The 16,643-nt window shown below is 36.2% G+C and overlaps 1 protein-coding gene across 1 annotated transcript in view; it reads right to left on the reverse strand.

The window, feature by feature from the left end:
* PIP4P2 (phosphatidylinositol-4,5-bisphosphate 4-phosphatase 2) overlaps positions 1-16,643 on the reverse strand; it is a 76,311-nt gene that overhangs the window by 40,879 nt on the left and 18,789 nt on the right. The window lies entirely within an intron of this gene.

Here is a 16,643-nt window from a genome sequence, read left to right on the forward strand (position 1 = left end):
ACTTAGGTAGAAGCTTACAAGTTTTGCAAAGTTATTGATAATATATATGTCTCAAATCTGGAAAATATTTTTAAGTAGATTCTAAGGATGACAAACCAAAGAAAATAGAACATAATACTAGCCAGATTTTTCTGGATTAAATGTTTGTTTTAATAAGAAGTGATCCTCAGCACCACATACAAACAAAGATGTTGTGTCCGACAAAAACTAGAAAATAAATATTAAAAAATTCTCTCTAAATCTCTTTAAAAAAAAAAAAGAAGCGACTGTAAACTGAGAACACTGACTCACATGGTAAACTGAGCACATGTAATCCCAGCAACTTGGAAGGCTGAGGCAGGAGGATTCTAAGTTCAAGGACATCCAGGCAAACTCAGAAAGACCCTGTCTCAAAATATAAAATAAAAAGTGCTGGGATGTGACTTAATGATAGAGGGCCCCTGCGTTCAATCCCTAGTACTGTAAAAATAAACCAAAAAATAAATAAGTGACCCTAAGAGTTTATTTGTTGTTTGAAGAGACATAGTCTCATATTTAATGAGACCAAGATATCAGAATATCCCTGGTATGATTCAGAAGAAGTGATCAAGTGCTTAGGGAATAAAGAATGTTGGAGTGGATTCATCATGTGAAACTTGCATACCCACACACCACTACATCCCCTGAGAAGGCTCAGAGCATATTCCCTTCACTAAGTCACCCATAAATATATAATTAGAGGAAAACATGCATGCTGCTATGGTTGTTCTCAGTGTAGACCAAGCACACAATACAAGATGACTGATATCTGTGGGGATTATGTGATGCTATACTAACGAGCCAATAACATTTAAACATAAAAGACAAAGTGGGTACATTTCTTATAATGGGAAGTAGTGTATATTCAAATATTTTTAGCAACTAGAACCATTGGCAGTGACTAATTAAAATTAACCTGGGATAAAATGAGTAGGTAACCTGCAAAAATGTTATTTGATTGCATATGATAGAAAAAATTCTAGATATATTAACCAGCAACCTAACTTGAGTAGCCACAATAGTCCTAATTTTCAACCAGTTCCCAACAATAAGATCCCAAAGCATCTCTATTTGAAGGGGTGGCTGGTGCCTGTGAGGAAGGTTCCAGCAGCACTGCCATAGTATATCCTGCAAATCTTCCTTCAAACCTTCCAAAAATAGACATATACTTAGACTGCTTACTGGGGGAAAAAATACCCAGATCATTCAACAATGACTAGACACTGACTTCAATAGTGCTAACTTCAGACCAGATGGCCATCAAGTGATCATTGGAATCTTAGTTCAGGTCCAATTCACCTTAGCTCAAGTCCAGCTCTGATCCAATAGATCTTGGGACCCACCCTGAAGTTATTTTCCTTGTCCTTGAAGATATAATTTAAATAGACATTCTTGGTAACCAGTAATATTGCCAACTTGTTTCTGTGGCCCAAGAAGAATGGGGGCCAAGTGGAAGTCCCTGAAACTTATACCAAAAGCAACATTGCATCCCTGAGGTAATGTCAGACATGAGTGCACCATGAAAGATTAAAAAGATGCAGGGGTGGTGATAGTCATCACATCTTCCTTCAACACACTTGTTGTTGTAAATTTGCTGCTGCAAGGCAATCCTTGTTTCTTAACTGGAGAAGTATAATAGGTCGCTCTATGAGTTCTGCTGCCAGAGAAAGTTGAGAGGCCTTTAGCTGTAGGCAGGTGAAAAGCAGAGGCCTTCCAGGCACTCCATGAAGGATGCCTAGGAGTGATTTAATGACTAATGAGTGATTTTAATTAGCCATTGCCAATGGTTCAGTGCATCACAAGTACACAGACCTCTACTCTGTGCCAACCACTGTGCTAGATGCACATCAGAGATACCATGGAGGATGAGGCTTGCTTTGGGGGATCAGTCACCAGGGCTCAAAGAGCTCACATTCTATAAATGTAATAAAGAGGGTAAAACTACAATGACTTTTTTGTGTGTTAAGTGTCCTCAAATGGACATGACAAAGGGGACTTAGGGAATATAGATAACAACATTCAAATCTAACGAAAGCAAAGCATGTGTCTCCATGAAGAATGGAGAGAAGAAGAAAGTTGTTGGCATCATCTTCTTGGCACAATTTAGCATTTTATTTCAGTACTACAACCCTTCCATATATATTTTACCATGAAAGTGTTCCTCCAAGCAGCAGTTCTAGAAAAATAGCTCTACTTTAGTTGGGGTTGTAATATCAGCTTGGGATCGAAAACAGTGTGTATCCTAGCACTTCCAGTCCTGCCTGTAGAAGCTCACATGAACCCAGGACAGACCCTAAGGACTCCACAAACCAGGTGTGGTTAGCAGGCAGTGATGAATACTGAGTACCACTGTGAGCTATTCTTCAAGTACGTTTCTCAACCTCAGTGATCCCAGGCCTTTGGATTGTGTCAAAAACTGCCATGTGTCTGCAGACCCCGGCAAAAAATACACAATGACCTACCAATGGTCAGTTCCTGGATGATAGGAGCTTCTTCTCTGACTTTTCCATTTCTTACCAGTCAATCTCTACCTTAAGATTGTATTTCACCATAGCACTGATTTATATTCATTCTCTCACTTCACCTATTACTGGGTTTGTTTTTATTTTTAAAAATGCAAAATTTTCTGACATTGTCTTATGTAAAATTATATTGCTATTTTGCATGGACACATTCTAGGTTTATGGTTTTTCACACTGTTTTCAGAATGTTTTGAGAAAAATAGAGAGATGCTTGTTTTAGTGTAGAGGGGGAAAAAAGTGCTAGCCTAGAAATTAAGAAGTTGCTCCGATAGCCTGAAGAGGTAAAAAACTCCTATTCTTTCACTCTTCCTAGGCAGCTCATTACACCGATATCACAGATTGTGCGCGTATTCTAATAAACAAGACAGTGCTTTGATAAAATTAGATATTCACATTAAATAATTACAGGTATTCATAAATGGCAGTTACAAGATGTACATATATAATTGATCACAAATTGTGTGTGTGTGTGTGTGTGTGTGTGTGTGAGGTGTGTGTGTTACTGCGAATCAAACCCAGGACCTTGTGAATGATAGCAAGCACTCTACTACTGAGCTATAATTTCAACACCCAAATTTGTTTTAAGAATTTTACATTGTATAGATCTTTTACCTCTTTCATTTCAAGTATCTTTTTTTTTTTTTTTGAGGTTATTGTGAATGAGGTAGTTTTCCTCATTTCCTTCCCAGAGGATTTGTCACTGATATATAGAAATGCCTTTGATTTATGGGTGTTGATTTTATATCCTGCTACTTTGCTGAATTCTTTTACTAGTTCTAGAAGTTTTCTGGTGGAGTGTTTGGGTCTTCTAGGTATAGAATCATATTGTCAGCAAATAGTGCTAATTTAAGTTCTTCTTTTCCTATACATATCCCTTTAATTTCTTTCGTCTAACTGCTCTGGCCAGTGTTTCAAGAACTATGCTGACTGGAGGTCTTAAAAACAGCATACTACAGGGACACAGCCACATCAATGTTATAGCAACACAATTCACAATAGCTAATCCTTCAGTGGATGAATAATTTAAAAAATGTGGCATATATACACAATGGAATTTTACTCATCGATAAAAGAGAATAAAATCATGGCATTTGCAGGTAAATGGATGGCACTGGAAAAGATAATGCTAAGTAAAGTTAGCCAATCCCCCCAAAACAAATGTCGAATGTTTTCTCTGATATAAGGATGCTGACTCATAGTGGAGTAGGGAGGGGGAGCATGGGAGGAATAGATGAATTCTAGATAGGGCAGAGAGGTGGGAGGGAAAGGGAGGGAACATGGGATTAGCAAGGATGATGGGATGTGATGGACATCATTATCCAAAGTATATGTATGAAGATACAAAATGAGAGTCAACATACTTTATATACAAACAGAGATATAAAAAAATGTGCTGCATATATGTAATAAGAATTGTAATGCAGAAAAACCCCAAAGAACTTGTATAAAGACATGAATTGCTGTAAACATACTTTACATACAAAGATATGAAAAACTGTGCTCTATATGTGCAATAAGAATTGTAATGCATTCTGCTGTTGTGTATTTAAAAAAATAAAATCAATAAAAAAAGAATTTTACGTAAGAGAATATGAGAAAGAGACCTCAGTTACATAGAGAGAGGAGAACAACTCAATGGATTTGTAATATTTCATTTGCTTCAGTTTATGAAACAATATAATACAGTGCCAAGGTCTGATAGTCCTATATGGTAAAATATATGAATTAGTATATTATGATCTGCATTTTTCTAACTTGAAATATTTGACCCATTTTTCCAAATGACTTAAGGATTAATAGATTTTAGATAAAAAATTCAAAAGCTTACTAATTTTGGAATTTTAATTATATTCACCATAAATCTGAGTAAAATCAGATACATGGGATCTAATGAGGCTGTTAGAATCAATAATTAATTTTAGGCATATAATAAGTCTTAAAAGATATTTAACAAACAAACCTTACTTACATATTTTCAGTCAATAAGTATTTTAAATTTCATTTCAAAATACAGAGATTGCAAATGCAGAAATTAAATTATTACAATGGCAGTTCTCCATTGTAGCCAGCAAGGGATTACAACCACAGAATTCACATATTTCTAAAGGGATCTGCCCCCATGCTCTGCTGGATTGCAACTGTCCTTTGCTCTCCTATTTCTCCAGCTCCCTGTAAAACAATTCCTTCCTGAGTGATTTCACCATCACCATCATGCCATCCTTTTTCTCAGTCTATAACTCATTCATACAATGGATATGTGTTGGTCACCTAGATGTAGATCAGATGCAAGAGAGATGAAAGAGACAGGAATCCTATCTCCCTCCTTGTCTCTCCAGGATCGTGTGTGCAAACAAGTATTAAGCTACGTGGGAGAAATGTTGCAAGACATCGCTTTGGGAACACGTGTCTTTCAGCAACAGAGATTAGAAAATATTACACAAAAGACAAGGGCCTTGAAGAATGGGTAAAATCAAATACTGCAGTTTCCAGAATCCATTCCTGTTTGTTTATCTGTAGGGAGTAAAAAGTAAATCTCCATCTGGAAAAGACTAAAGATGGCTAATAAATGAGACTGGATATGTACCATCTTAGGGAAAAGTGTGTAGACACAGTGATAAGTTTTCTTTTTGGAAACATGATTTTTCCTCTTAAGATATTGACAGGCTGAAGAAAGGGGAGAAATCAATCACAATGAAATGCAATAGGCCCGATTTCAAGGACCTGTACAAAGATGTAGAAACATGGTCTAAAAATGGCTTTCATTAATGTAATGTATTGCAGGTACTAATCAAGAATAAACTTACAAGGATCAGTAGTATAATTGGACTAATGGAGAATTTATTTTTCTGATATACTGAATTTTACAAGTGATATATTTTCATGGCTTAAATCAAAATGTTTAAAAGGTATATGCTCAGAATTGTTACTCCAATGCTTGTGCCTATCTACTGTGCCCTATATCAGAGATTTCCTCTTATATTATTGTCTTAACTATTCTTCCAGTGTTTCTTTGGAAAAGTACAGGTAATAGACACATACACATATTCTAATTTCCACCTTCTATTTTACACAAAAGAGAGTGTGTCTCATACACTCTTCTTTATTTTGCCTTTTTACTTTGCAGTATATGCTAGCAAACTTTCCATAACGGTTATAGATTTGCTTCATTTCTTTTCTGGCAGCATAGTGTTCCACTTCGAATATCCCCTGATTTTTTGTCACCTGGGTTTTTGTCATTCTTGGTCACTCCTCCCACAGAGAAGTGAATTTGGAATATTCTTCACTTTGAGTCCAGGTGGTTTACAACTGTTTCTACCAATATGTGTGACAGAAGTGACAACGTATTTGATTCTGGTGACTAGTTCATAAAAAAAAAAAAAACATATGGCTTCCACTTGGATCATCTTGTATTCAGACACATCTGATAGTATTAATAGTGACTCATGTCAACGTGGGGGACTGGCAGCAAATCCAAATACTATGTTAGTTGAGCCTGAAAAAGGATTCTATATGAAGCAGAACAAGACTTCTGAATGTCATAAATTTGGAAAATGCTTTTGTTACAAAATTTTAGAATAATTTTGTATTAGTTTGTAGAATCTAGACAACTTAGTAAAAACCATTGTTTACTAGGGAAATGTCCTATGATGTAAGAAGTATCTGAAAGTCCTCTCATTCTAAATCTACTTGCTATCATTTCTATGTATTGTTTTTCCTCTGGATGGTTAATCATAGCACTTTACTAATTTCTGAAACTATAAAATGTCATCATGTGAAATGTGTCTTCCCCTAAATTCTTCCTTTGTAGAAATCACATGTTCAGATGTTGAACAATTAAGGACTTTCTTGTAAACTATTTTGAAATCCATATTGTCAACCTACCCAGTTTAAATATCTCTATAAAATATGGGAGGAATAAAACTTTTTGGAAGAAGTGTGCTAGGAATTGAACTCAGGGCCTTGTACTTTCTGGGCATGTACTCTCCCTCTGAGCTACACTCCATACCTCTAGAGTAAAGCTTTTTTAGGGGGGCCACAAGAGAGGGAAGCCAGGGCCTCACACGTGCTCAGCAAGTGCTCTTCCAATGACCTACACCCCCAGTGCTAAGAAGAAAAATTTTTAAATTTATTTATTTATTTTTTTAAGTTATAGATGGACATAATATCTTTATTTTGTTCATTTATTTTTATGTGGTGCTGAGGATTGAAGCCAGGGCCTCACATGTGCTAGGCAAGTACTCTGCCACTGAGCCACAATCCCAGCCCCTAAATTTATTTTTATTGGTTCTTTTTAGTTACATATGACCACAAAATACACTGTGACACAATTTTAAATGCATGGAATATACTTTGTTCTAATTCGGTCCCCACTATTTCCACTTCCAATCCCCTCCTCCTACCTCCTGTTCCCTTCCCTTTACTCTACTAATCTTTCTGCTATTTATTTGTAGGTTGTTTTTTTTTTTAATTAGTATCTTGTGGATGTACATGATGGTAAGATTCACTGTGATATATTTATATATGTACATAAGAAAGTTAAGTCAGATTCATTCCACTAACTTTCCCTATCTCATATCCCCCCCGTTCCTTTCATTCCCTTTTTCTACACCTCTGATCTTCTATTTTTTACACCCCCCCCCCAGCCTTATTTTGGATTAGCTTCTGCATATCAGAGAAAAAATTTGACCTTTGTTTTTTCGGGGACTGGTTTATATCACTTAGCATGATAGTCTCCAGCTCTAACTATTTATCAGCAAATTCCATAAAGTCATTCTTTTATATAGCTTAGTGTATATATATATATATATATATATATATATATATATATATATATATATAGTATGTATATATCGCATTTTCTTTATCCATTCATCTGTTGAGGGGCACCTATGTGGGTCCCCTAGTTTAGCTGTTCAAAATTGTGCTGCTATAAACATCGATATGGCTACAATATTGTAGTAGGCTGATTTTTAAATCCTTTGGACATATACTGAGGAGTAGGATAGCTGGGTCATATGGTGATTTCATTACTAGTTTTTTTTTTGAGGAATCTCCATACTATTTTAAGAAGAAAATTTTTGACATTGCCTTTAGAAATTATGTTTTGAATGAAATGTCCTAATCAGTCATGTAGCTAATGTAAATACATTCTACAGAAGAATAAAACACTGCATGCTTACTGGACTCTTAATTCCTAAAAAAATTTATGTAACACTCTCTAATGTTCCATATACGATCTTTATAATTTCCAAAAACATACTGGAAGAAATAGGAATTTTCGTGAAAAGGGGGCATTGGAAGTAAAGTAAGACAGGATGATAAGTATCTACATTTTAAAGTTATACAGGTTGAGCCCTGATCCAAAAATCTGAAATCTGAAATGTGCTGAAATCCAAAACATTTTGAGTGCTGACATGACTTTTGTAGTATTTTGGATTTTGGATCTTTAGACTAGGGATGTTCAACCAGTAAAAAGTCTATGCAAATATTCCAAAATCTGAAGTAACTCTGGTTCTGAGCATTTCATATAAGAAATACTCAAACAATAGATTAGTTTCATAGGTGTATCCAGATTCCTTACAAAAAAAAACAATGGTGTCATAAAATATAAAAACCAAAAGAAACATAATATAACATTGTGGGAAACTATTCCTCTAGAATATAAAATAACATTCCAAAGTCAAACAGGTAGTAATTAGAAGAGATTTAAAAAAAATAAAAAAGTCTTAGGTCTTCCAGGTCAAACAATACTTGATAGTAGATTCTCTCTATGAAGAGATTTAGTTACACAATGTGTGAGAAACTCACCTGAAGTCCAGGAAAAGGAGCCATGCTTTTCACTTCTTTTTCACATTTTTTTGTTTGTTTATTCTTACAGAAAAAAAAAAAGAAAATAAAAACACACTTTATAACAGCAACTGGAGAAAGAAAAATGCAAAATCAAAACAAACTCCTTTGCATCCCCCCTAAAAACAAAATACCAAACCAACAAAAAACCTCTCAAAAGAACAGAGGGTAGGGCTGAGTGTGTGTAGTACAGTGGTAGAGCACTCAGCATGAATGAGGCCCTGGGTTCCAGCACCACAAAGAAAGAAAGGGAGGTGGGAAGGAAAGAGGGAAAGATGAAGGGTGCAGCTCATCTGCAGAGAGCTTTCTTTGCTTTCCTTGCACACACAAGACCATGAGTTTGGTACCCAGTAGGGCCAAAAGACCCCCCAAAACAAAATAAAACATCAAGAGGAATGTTTTTGCTTTCAAGAGCTATTAAAGAAATGTCATTCCTTATTTATTCTAAACCTCTCAGTCATTATAAAATGACTGGTTTATTTGGCACAAAACCCAAAACAGCTGAGCACAAAGCCTCATCCAGAATTGTCTCCTTTTCCCCGAAATGGAAAGATTAGGGTTACTATTTGGATCAATTCCCAGACAGTTACTTATCGCTCTCAGGGATAGTTATGAACATCCATCCTGCTAACTCTTTTCTCCAACATCTGTATCCATCTGGTAAATCTTGCAAAATTTTAGCAGAATGCTCTACCCTAAAATTTTGACATTCCTGGAAAGAGTTTGCATAATCTTTGGAAATAAATATGAAATGGACAGCATACCAAAGGGAAATGTTACCATACATTGAAAATATATTTGTTAAATGAAGTTTACCCTCATATGCCAATGTTTCCTCAGCCTTCAGTCTTGTACATCTAACTGCCTATTTGATATCTTCACTGGAATGGTGACTGAAGATGTTTCAAACTCAATACATGTAAAATAGCTTTGATTTCTACTGTCCATCTCCCACTCCCCCACACAGGTATCTCCTGTTTGTCTACCTCAGACAAAAGCACAACCTTGTACTTAGCTACTTAGGTCATTGTTGGAAACTTGTAACTCCTTTCTTTCCATTGTGTCAAGCCATCAGCAAGTCCTGATGTTCTGTTTAAAAACATCCTGAACCCATATCTCAGCGCTTCTATCACCTCTTTCCTGGTTCAGACCACCACCACCTCCTGCCCATTCAACTCTGAAGGCCTCCTGATTAGCCTCATGTCTTATGAGTTAGTATCTTCTCATCTTCACCCCAGTAATTCATTCCCCATACACCTACCAGGATGATCTTCTTAAGAACATCATTCTTTGCTCCAAACCCTCCATGATTCCCTATTATCTTTGTCCCCCATTGCTGATGGTGGCCTACAAAGTTCATCTAGTCTCCCCTAGTCTGCATCTTTGATCTCTTCTACCACAGTTCCCCTCAGTCCCATTAACCCATTGTCTTCCTGTTTTTAAAACAATGCTTGCAGTCCCCATTGCCTTGAACACTCTTCCCCTAGATCTTTCAGTGGCTGATTCTGGCTCATTTTTCAGGCTGTTGAGCAAATGCTATCTCTGAGATGTCTTTCCTGAACAACTATTTGAAACACTCCTATTTTACACAGTTAGTTTGTATCCTTGACCCTGTTTTATTCTCTTCATTCTAAAATTATAAGGCTTTCTGTATGTGTCTCTCACTGAAATGGAAGCTCCCAAGCATCTGGCATAGTATAATAGGCACTCAAATATTTGAAAGGAAAGCAGAATGAATAAAACAATTCTTGATTAATGTTTTAATGATGCTTGATAAAGCCAGAAGGAAACATGGCCATTATAAAGCAGAATGAAAGAATCCTGGAGCCTGAAGCCTACAGAACAATGGAAAATTAATCTAATAGAAAATGGGCCTGGCTGGGCACAGTGGCACACGCCTGTAAGTCCAGAAGCTCGGGAGGCTGAGACAGGAGAATTCAGGGTTCAAAGTCAGCCTTAGCAACTTAGCAAGGCGCTAAGCAACTCAGTGAGATCCTGTCTCTAAATAAAATACAAAAAAAGGGCTGGGGATGTGGCTCAGTGGTTGAGTGCCTCTGAGTTCAATCCCCGGTACCCAAAAAAGAAAGAAAGAAAATGGGCCTGTCACCATATTGAAAAAATGGAAGCAGATATACTTCACCAATGTTTGGGCTCTGTTTTCCCTTCATGAAGGTGTGGCCTCATGAAAGAAATTTTGATTTAAGAGCCAGTTTGAAAAAAATTCCCTTAAATTAAGCACTAGCATTAGCTTAGCACAAAATTAAGCTTCTCATATGCAGCAAGACCCTGATTGCTCAGAATTATAGCTAGTACACAACACCCCATTGGGGCCTTAAAGGAGCTTCAGGAAGCAGCTCTCAGATATGTTGCATCTCTCTTGCTCATTGTGACAATATGCCTTCAAGAGGGTCTCAGAATCTTTGGCAAACAGTGTGAAAATTTAATCTATCCTCACAGTGTGCTGTCTGCATGGTATGGATCCTTGGGTCTATATCATCTCTTCTTAACAATTCACAGCCAATCTTAAATTCTTCCAATTTATCATAAGACTCCCAATATATATTCAAGGACTCTAAATCAGTAAAAGTCTAGAGTAATGTAGAATGTAATTCTAAGTGAACTAAGACTTTGCAACCACTTAGGTTTCTCTAGGTGTGGAATGTAAGAGAGTCACCAAACATATATCTCATTTATTATAGCATTTCTAAGAAAGCACAAAGTACAGATTAAATAACTTATCTTTCAAACCAGTAAAATTTATTTTATTTCAAAATCACTGAAGACATTTCCTTAAGTGACTTCAAATTTATACTTTCAAAAAAGTGAAATAAAGGTGAAAAAGATATGGCAGTGCCTTCTAAAACACAATTATGCTTCATAGAAATCCTAAATACAATGGAATAGTAAACTCTTCTTAGTTGATGTTAAACCGCCTTAAGGTAATTTGCACGTAAAGCAAAGGTATATTACAATATTAACATTATGTGCAAATGAATAATTATTCATTTTTAAAAAAGGGCTTCAATATAAATATTTATAAACAACTCTTACTAAGGTAACTAATGACCTCCAATGAAACAAAGTTTGAAAGGCATGTTTTATCTTTATCTTCTTTGTTGTTTTTTGCAGCTTTTGAAATGCTTGATTTCTTCTTTTTTGAAATATTTTCCTTCCCTTGATTCTATGATGTTATTGTCTCCTAATTTTCATCCCATCTGGCCAGCACCTAGGTTCCTGTTCCTCTATCTAGTCATTAAACATGGTGGTTCTTCAAAGCTTTGCTGATGCTCTCTACTACTCTTACTTTATCCCTTCCTCTGTAGATGATCTTGCATGAACCTCCCAAACTTTTTCACACTATGGTACACAGAGAAAATGACAACATTTGTATGGCTACTAAGATCTGGAGGCCACTGGCCTGAAGGTTTTAATTAACATCTTAGCATATGTATACTGCACTGTAGGACATTCCATGCACACTGGTGAAACCCTGGGAGGCTCTAAACCAATATCCATATATTTGGCAAATAATATGCACCAATATGCAAATAATGCACATTTGTATTTTCAGTCCAGGCCTTGTTTCTTTGTACTGCACCTGTAGATCCAACAGCCACATCTCTTTTTGAATATTTGAAAACATTGAAAATGTATCCATGTCTAAAACTAAGCTCATAATTTACTCTACAAAACTTGTTCTCCTTTTGATGATCTCTGTCTTAGTGCAGGTAATCATGTCACAGTCTCCTGTATCAGAATTCTAGGAAATATCCTTGCCACCTCCTTCTTAGTCTCATGTCAAATTCATCATCAAGCCCCTTGCGGTCTACTTTCTTAACATCTTCCCTCGGTTCTCCATTTTTTCCCACCAACTGAGTCCAAACAACCATCATAATTCACTAAATTTGCCTGAATTAATACGTCAGCCAAAGAAGACATCCATCCTCATCTAGTGAAACCTGGAATTCATTATCTAATCTACAAAGCAATTTTTAAAGAGCATAAAAATCTAATCTAATCATCTCTTTGAAAGGAAAAATCCTTAGCACAGCCAACAATGGACTGACTTGGATTCTTTATTCTGGTCATCTGTTCCTGCAGAATGAATCACCCAAAATCTTAATGGTTTAAAAAAATTTACTATTAGCACTCATTGTTCTATGGGTTGTTCAGTCTCAGTTGGATAATTATTACCATGAGCTTCTTATGCAGTTGCAGTAAGAATCTGGCTAGTGCTGGAGTCATTTGAATGTTCAACTGAGCTGGCATGCAAGATGGCACCTTCACTGACACATCCTGAAAGTTGGTTTGGCATCTTTCTCTCCATGTGGCCTCTCTACATGGCTGGTTTTAGATTCTTTGAAGCATGAGAGGTTCAGGATATTTCATTTCTCACATGACAAGTTAACTTTTTTCCAGAGTGCACTTCTCAAGAGAGACCAAGGCACAAGCTGTAAGACCTCTTTTGACTGAACCTCCTATGTCATTCCACATACCTTCTACTTTATTCTACAGCTCACAATCAAGTCATGGCTTTAATCCACATTAAACCGAAAAAGGGCATGAATATCTGAAAGCATAGTTCTTTGGAGGAGAATGAGAGTCTCTGTAGAATATCAACAGTACCTTTCTCTCGAATCCCGTTCCACAGCACATTCCCTATGTGGCTTGCACCTGAGCCAATGGGACTTCCTTCAGCCCTGTACCTGCCACACTTCATCCTGCCACGGTTTTGCCCATTCTGCTTTCTTTGCCTAGAATGTGCATCCAAAGTCCCTTTTGCCAAGTTAATTCTTGCTTAAGTGTCAGATCTCAATCAAACCTCAGGAAAACCTTCCCTGACTCCCTAACTAGGTTAGATTATACTATATACCTTCAAGGTATTGAACAAATTTCCAGCATGGTCCTCATTTTGCATTGATTTGGGAATTATGGAATTTATGTCTGAATACCCCTCACTGCACTTTCGCCACTAACACATAGATTGGCTAATGCTCAACTATTTACTTGTGGAATGAATTAAAAAAAGAGACTAAGCCAACCAAACTATCTTCCTCTGTGTTACAAATTACTTTTTTCCTTATGAATTATAGTGAAGTATATAATCACATTTCCATATTCGGTACTGTGCATAGATTAGATTAGACAACCCCAAATATAAAACATTTTTTACAAAGAAAATCTTATAAATGCAAAGGTCATTTTTTTTTGCCAGATTTTGCCTATAATATTATGTAAATGTATAAAGGAATCAACTAATATACCCAAATGTTGCACAAATTTGTGGTATTTTTTCTAATCTTCTTTCAAATGAGCATAAATCTGTCATTGATTTTAATTTATAAACCTGAGCAAACACAGGTAGATGTACTGTTGTAGTCAGCTTCTTCACTGCTGTGACTAAAGGACATGACCAGCACAATTGTAGAGGAGGAAAGTTTTATTTTAGGGCTCATTGTTTCAGAGGTCTTAGTCCATGGGAAGGCTGGCTCCATTCCTCAGGGCTTCAGGTGAGGCTGAACATCATGGCTGAGTGTGTATCGGAGGGAGGGAAGCAGCTTACACCATGGTGATGAAGAAGCAGAGAGTTTCCACTCTCAAGATACAAAATGTAAACCCCAAAGTCTCGTCCCCAAAGAACCCCTTCCTCCAGCCACACCAACCTACTTCCAGTTAGTTACCACTCAATTAATCCCACCAGGGATTAATTCACTGTTTAGGTTAAGACTCTCTCAACCCAATCATTTCTCCTCTGAACTTTCTTGCATTGCCTCACACATGAGCTTTTGGGGGACACCACAGCTAAACCATAACATGTACAAAAGAGAACACTATAGTCAGGAGAAGGGTGATTCCCTACTGCATGGAGAAATCCAGTGTTGATGGTGGAGACTACTAGAAGCATTCCACTTAGAAACCCACCAAACACCACACATGTTGATTCTTCTTGGATTAAAACCTGATGCACAATGCTAACTGTCCTCACTACAATATTAATAATTTGTCTAGAAAAAAAGCACTAAGCAATTTTCAACTAAAAATGGAGTACTTCATCTTGAGGGTGGGAACTAATATTCATGTATCTTAGAGGGTGACCCAAAGAGCAATGAGTTGGATTGGAGAAAATGTTGACTAGTTGTGGCTCTCAACTTATTTTTTTAATACAAGTTTTAGTAATTATACATGTTATTATAAATTAAAATTTGTTATCAAAAGGTACATTCTATTTCTGGTTTTTTGAATTTCAACTCTGAACTCTAATTGTTTTCAACTATTAACTTCTGGTCTAGGGACAGAATTAGAATTTTTTGTAGAATTGGAATTAATTCAGTCATGCATTTCTTATCTTTTCTCCCCCACTACAATATAAGCTCCATGAGACACATGGTTGGTCAGTCTTATTCACCTAGAGCATTGTGCTGCCCAATAAATTATTGAATGAATGGATGGCAGCGGTCTTCAATAATTAGATTTTGTGTATTACTCAGAACATTTATCAAGAACTTATTTGTTATTCATTGAGAAAAGATATTATGTCAAAAACGGAAACAAAATGGCTTTACTTCTCATTTATGCTTCGGGTTTTATAGCTTTATGTCATATGAAAATAGTGAATCTAATTATCTAACCTCATTCACCAAGTAAGAAAAAATTTACTCTATAGAATACGCTTTTTTTCTAAACCATTGTATTTCTCTGGTTGTTAGAACAAAATTACTTTTTCTCAGTAGCTGAAAATGGAACTTTTATTTTCTGTGTACTTTGAGGAGTTTGATCATGTTAAAAAAAATCTATGGAAAATAATATTAAAGTCAACATGCAGGTCCATGAAAGTTACTGTTTTGTTTTAAATAATATCACCACTAGTTGATTTTAAGTACAAAAACATGGATCTGAGAAAATACATAAAAATAGGTTCCAGATCAATTACTTAAATCCAAACTTATTAATTGTCAGATATTTTGTCTTAAAAGATTGACTTAATTAAGTCAAAACAGTCATAAAGAAATTAACAAATAAGTACAGTGGTGGGGGGCTGGGGTTTAGCTCAGTGATAGAGCACTTGCCTAGCTTACAAGAAGCCCTGGGTTCAATCCTAAGCACCACAAAAAGAAATTAATGAATAACAACTTATTTAACAGGAAAATATTAAAATCAAATTGACCTACTCATGAAATCCCCCTACCTGGTGTCCTCTGCTACAAGTTTAATTAATGCTGACCAACAGACATGACTTGGGAGTTTTTCACAGAGAAGTTTCTGTTCCATTTCGCACCTTACCTCTCAAGCCATCAATCACACTGAATTATTCATAGCTAAACATCTTTTCCTTTGTCTTGCTTCTTGTTAAGTGTGGATTAAGAGCCAGAGAGTTGATTTTCAAGTTTTAATGTGTGAGATGGAAATTTTAAGTTCAACCTGCTCTATATCTGCTCCAATTTCAGACTTGAACATAGAAAAGTTGTGTTACAAGAAACATGACCTGCCTGTATTTTCAAAAGCATTACCTTTTGCCTCCTTGGGTTTTTAAACTTTGCTCACATTCAGCAAAAATAGAGGATGCTCTTAAGTTACATTTTCAAGTGCCATTATTTGATGATCTTCTCAAGCCCTGCCTTCCATTCTCTATAACTCTGGACTCCACCTTATTTCTCCTATAGTAATCAAGCAAAAGGATTAGAACAAAGACAGATCTTTACATAAATTGAATATTTGGAAAACAGATCCTCCTTTCTTCAGACCTCATTTGATGAAATCATTTTTTATTTTATAGTGAGAAGAAAATGGAAATATAGGCAATATTAACTTGGGTTACTTTTTAAAAGTTAATTTCAGCCTCACCCAGATATGCATTAAAAATATCCCATCTTCCCTTCTATCAGAAGTAAGCTTCTTTCTTCTTATTCACAATTAAAACTAACACATACTCCCTACAAGCAGGAGTAATACTGAAGGGCAGGAATTTCGGACATATTAGGAATATTGATTAATTATATGCATTTTGGTAGGGCAATTTCCTGAGTGAACAAAGTGCTAGTGGGGTGAATATAAGAGATGCATATTTTTCAACCTGAAGTCCCTTCAAGGACAGATGCCAAGGTGAGCAGTACTCCCGGGTTTCTCAGCAACCTGAAAGGATTTGTGAATGATTGTGAAAGATTTGCACCACCTCGCTGCTGCACTTAGGGGCTGTTCTGAAAACAGCAACGCACAGCTTGGGAAATGCATGTCACATCTTGTACCCCTGGGTAAGAA

The sequence above is a fragment of the Spermophilus citellus genome (genome assembly GCF_964194105.1).
Source record: "Spermophilus citellus genome assembly, chromosome: 14".
Classification (NCBI taxonomy): domain Eukaryota; kingdom Metazoa; phylum Chordata; class Mammalia; order Rodentia; family Sciuridae; genus Spermophilus; species Spermophilus citellus.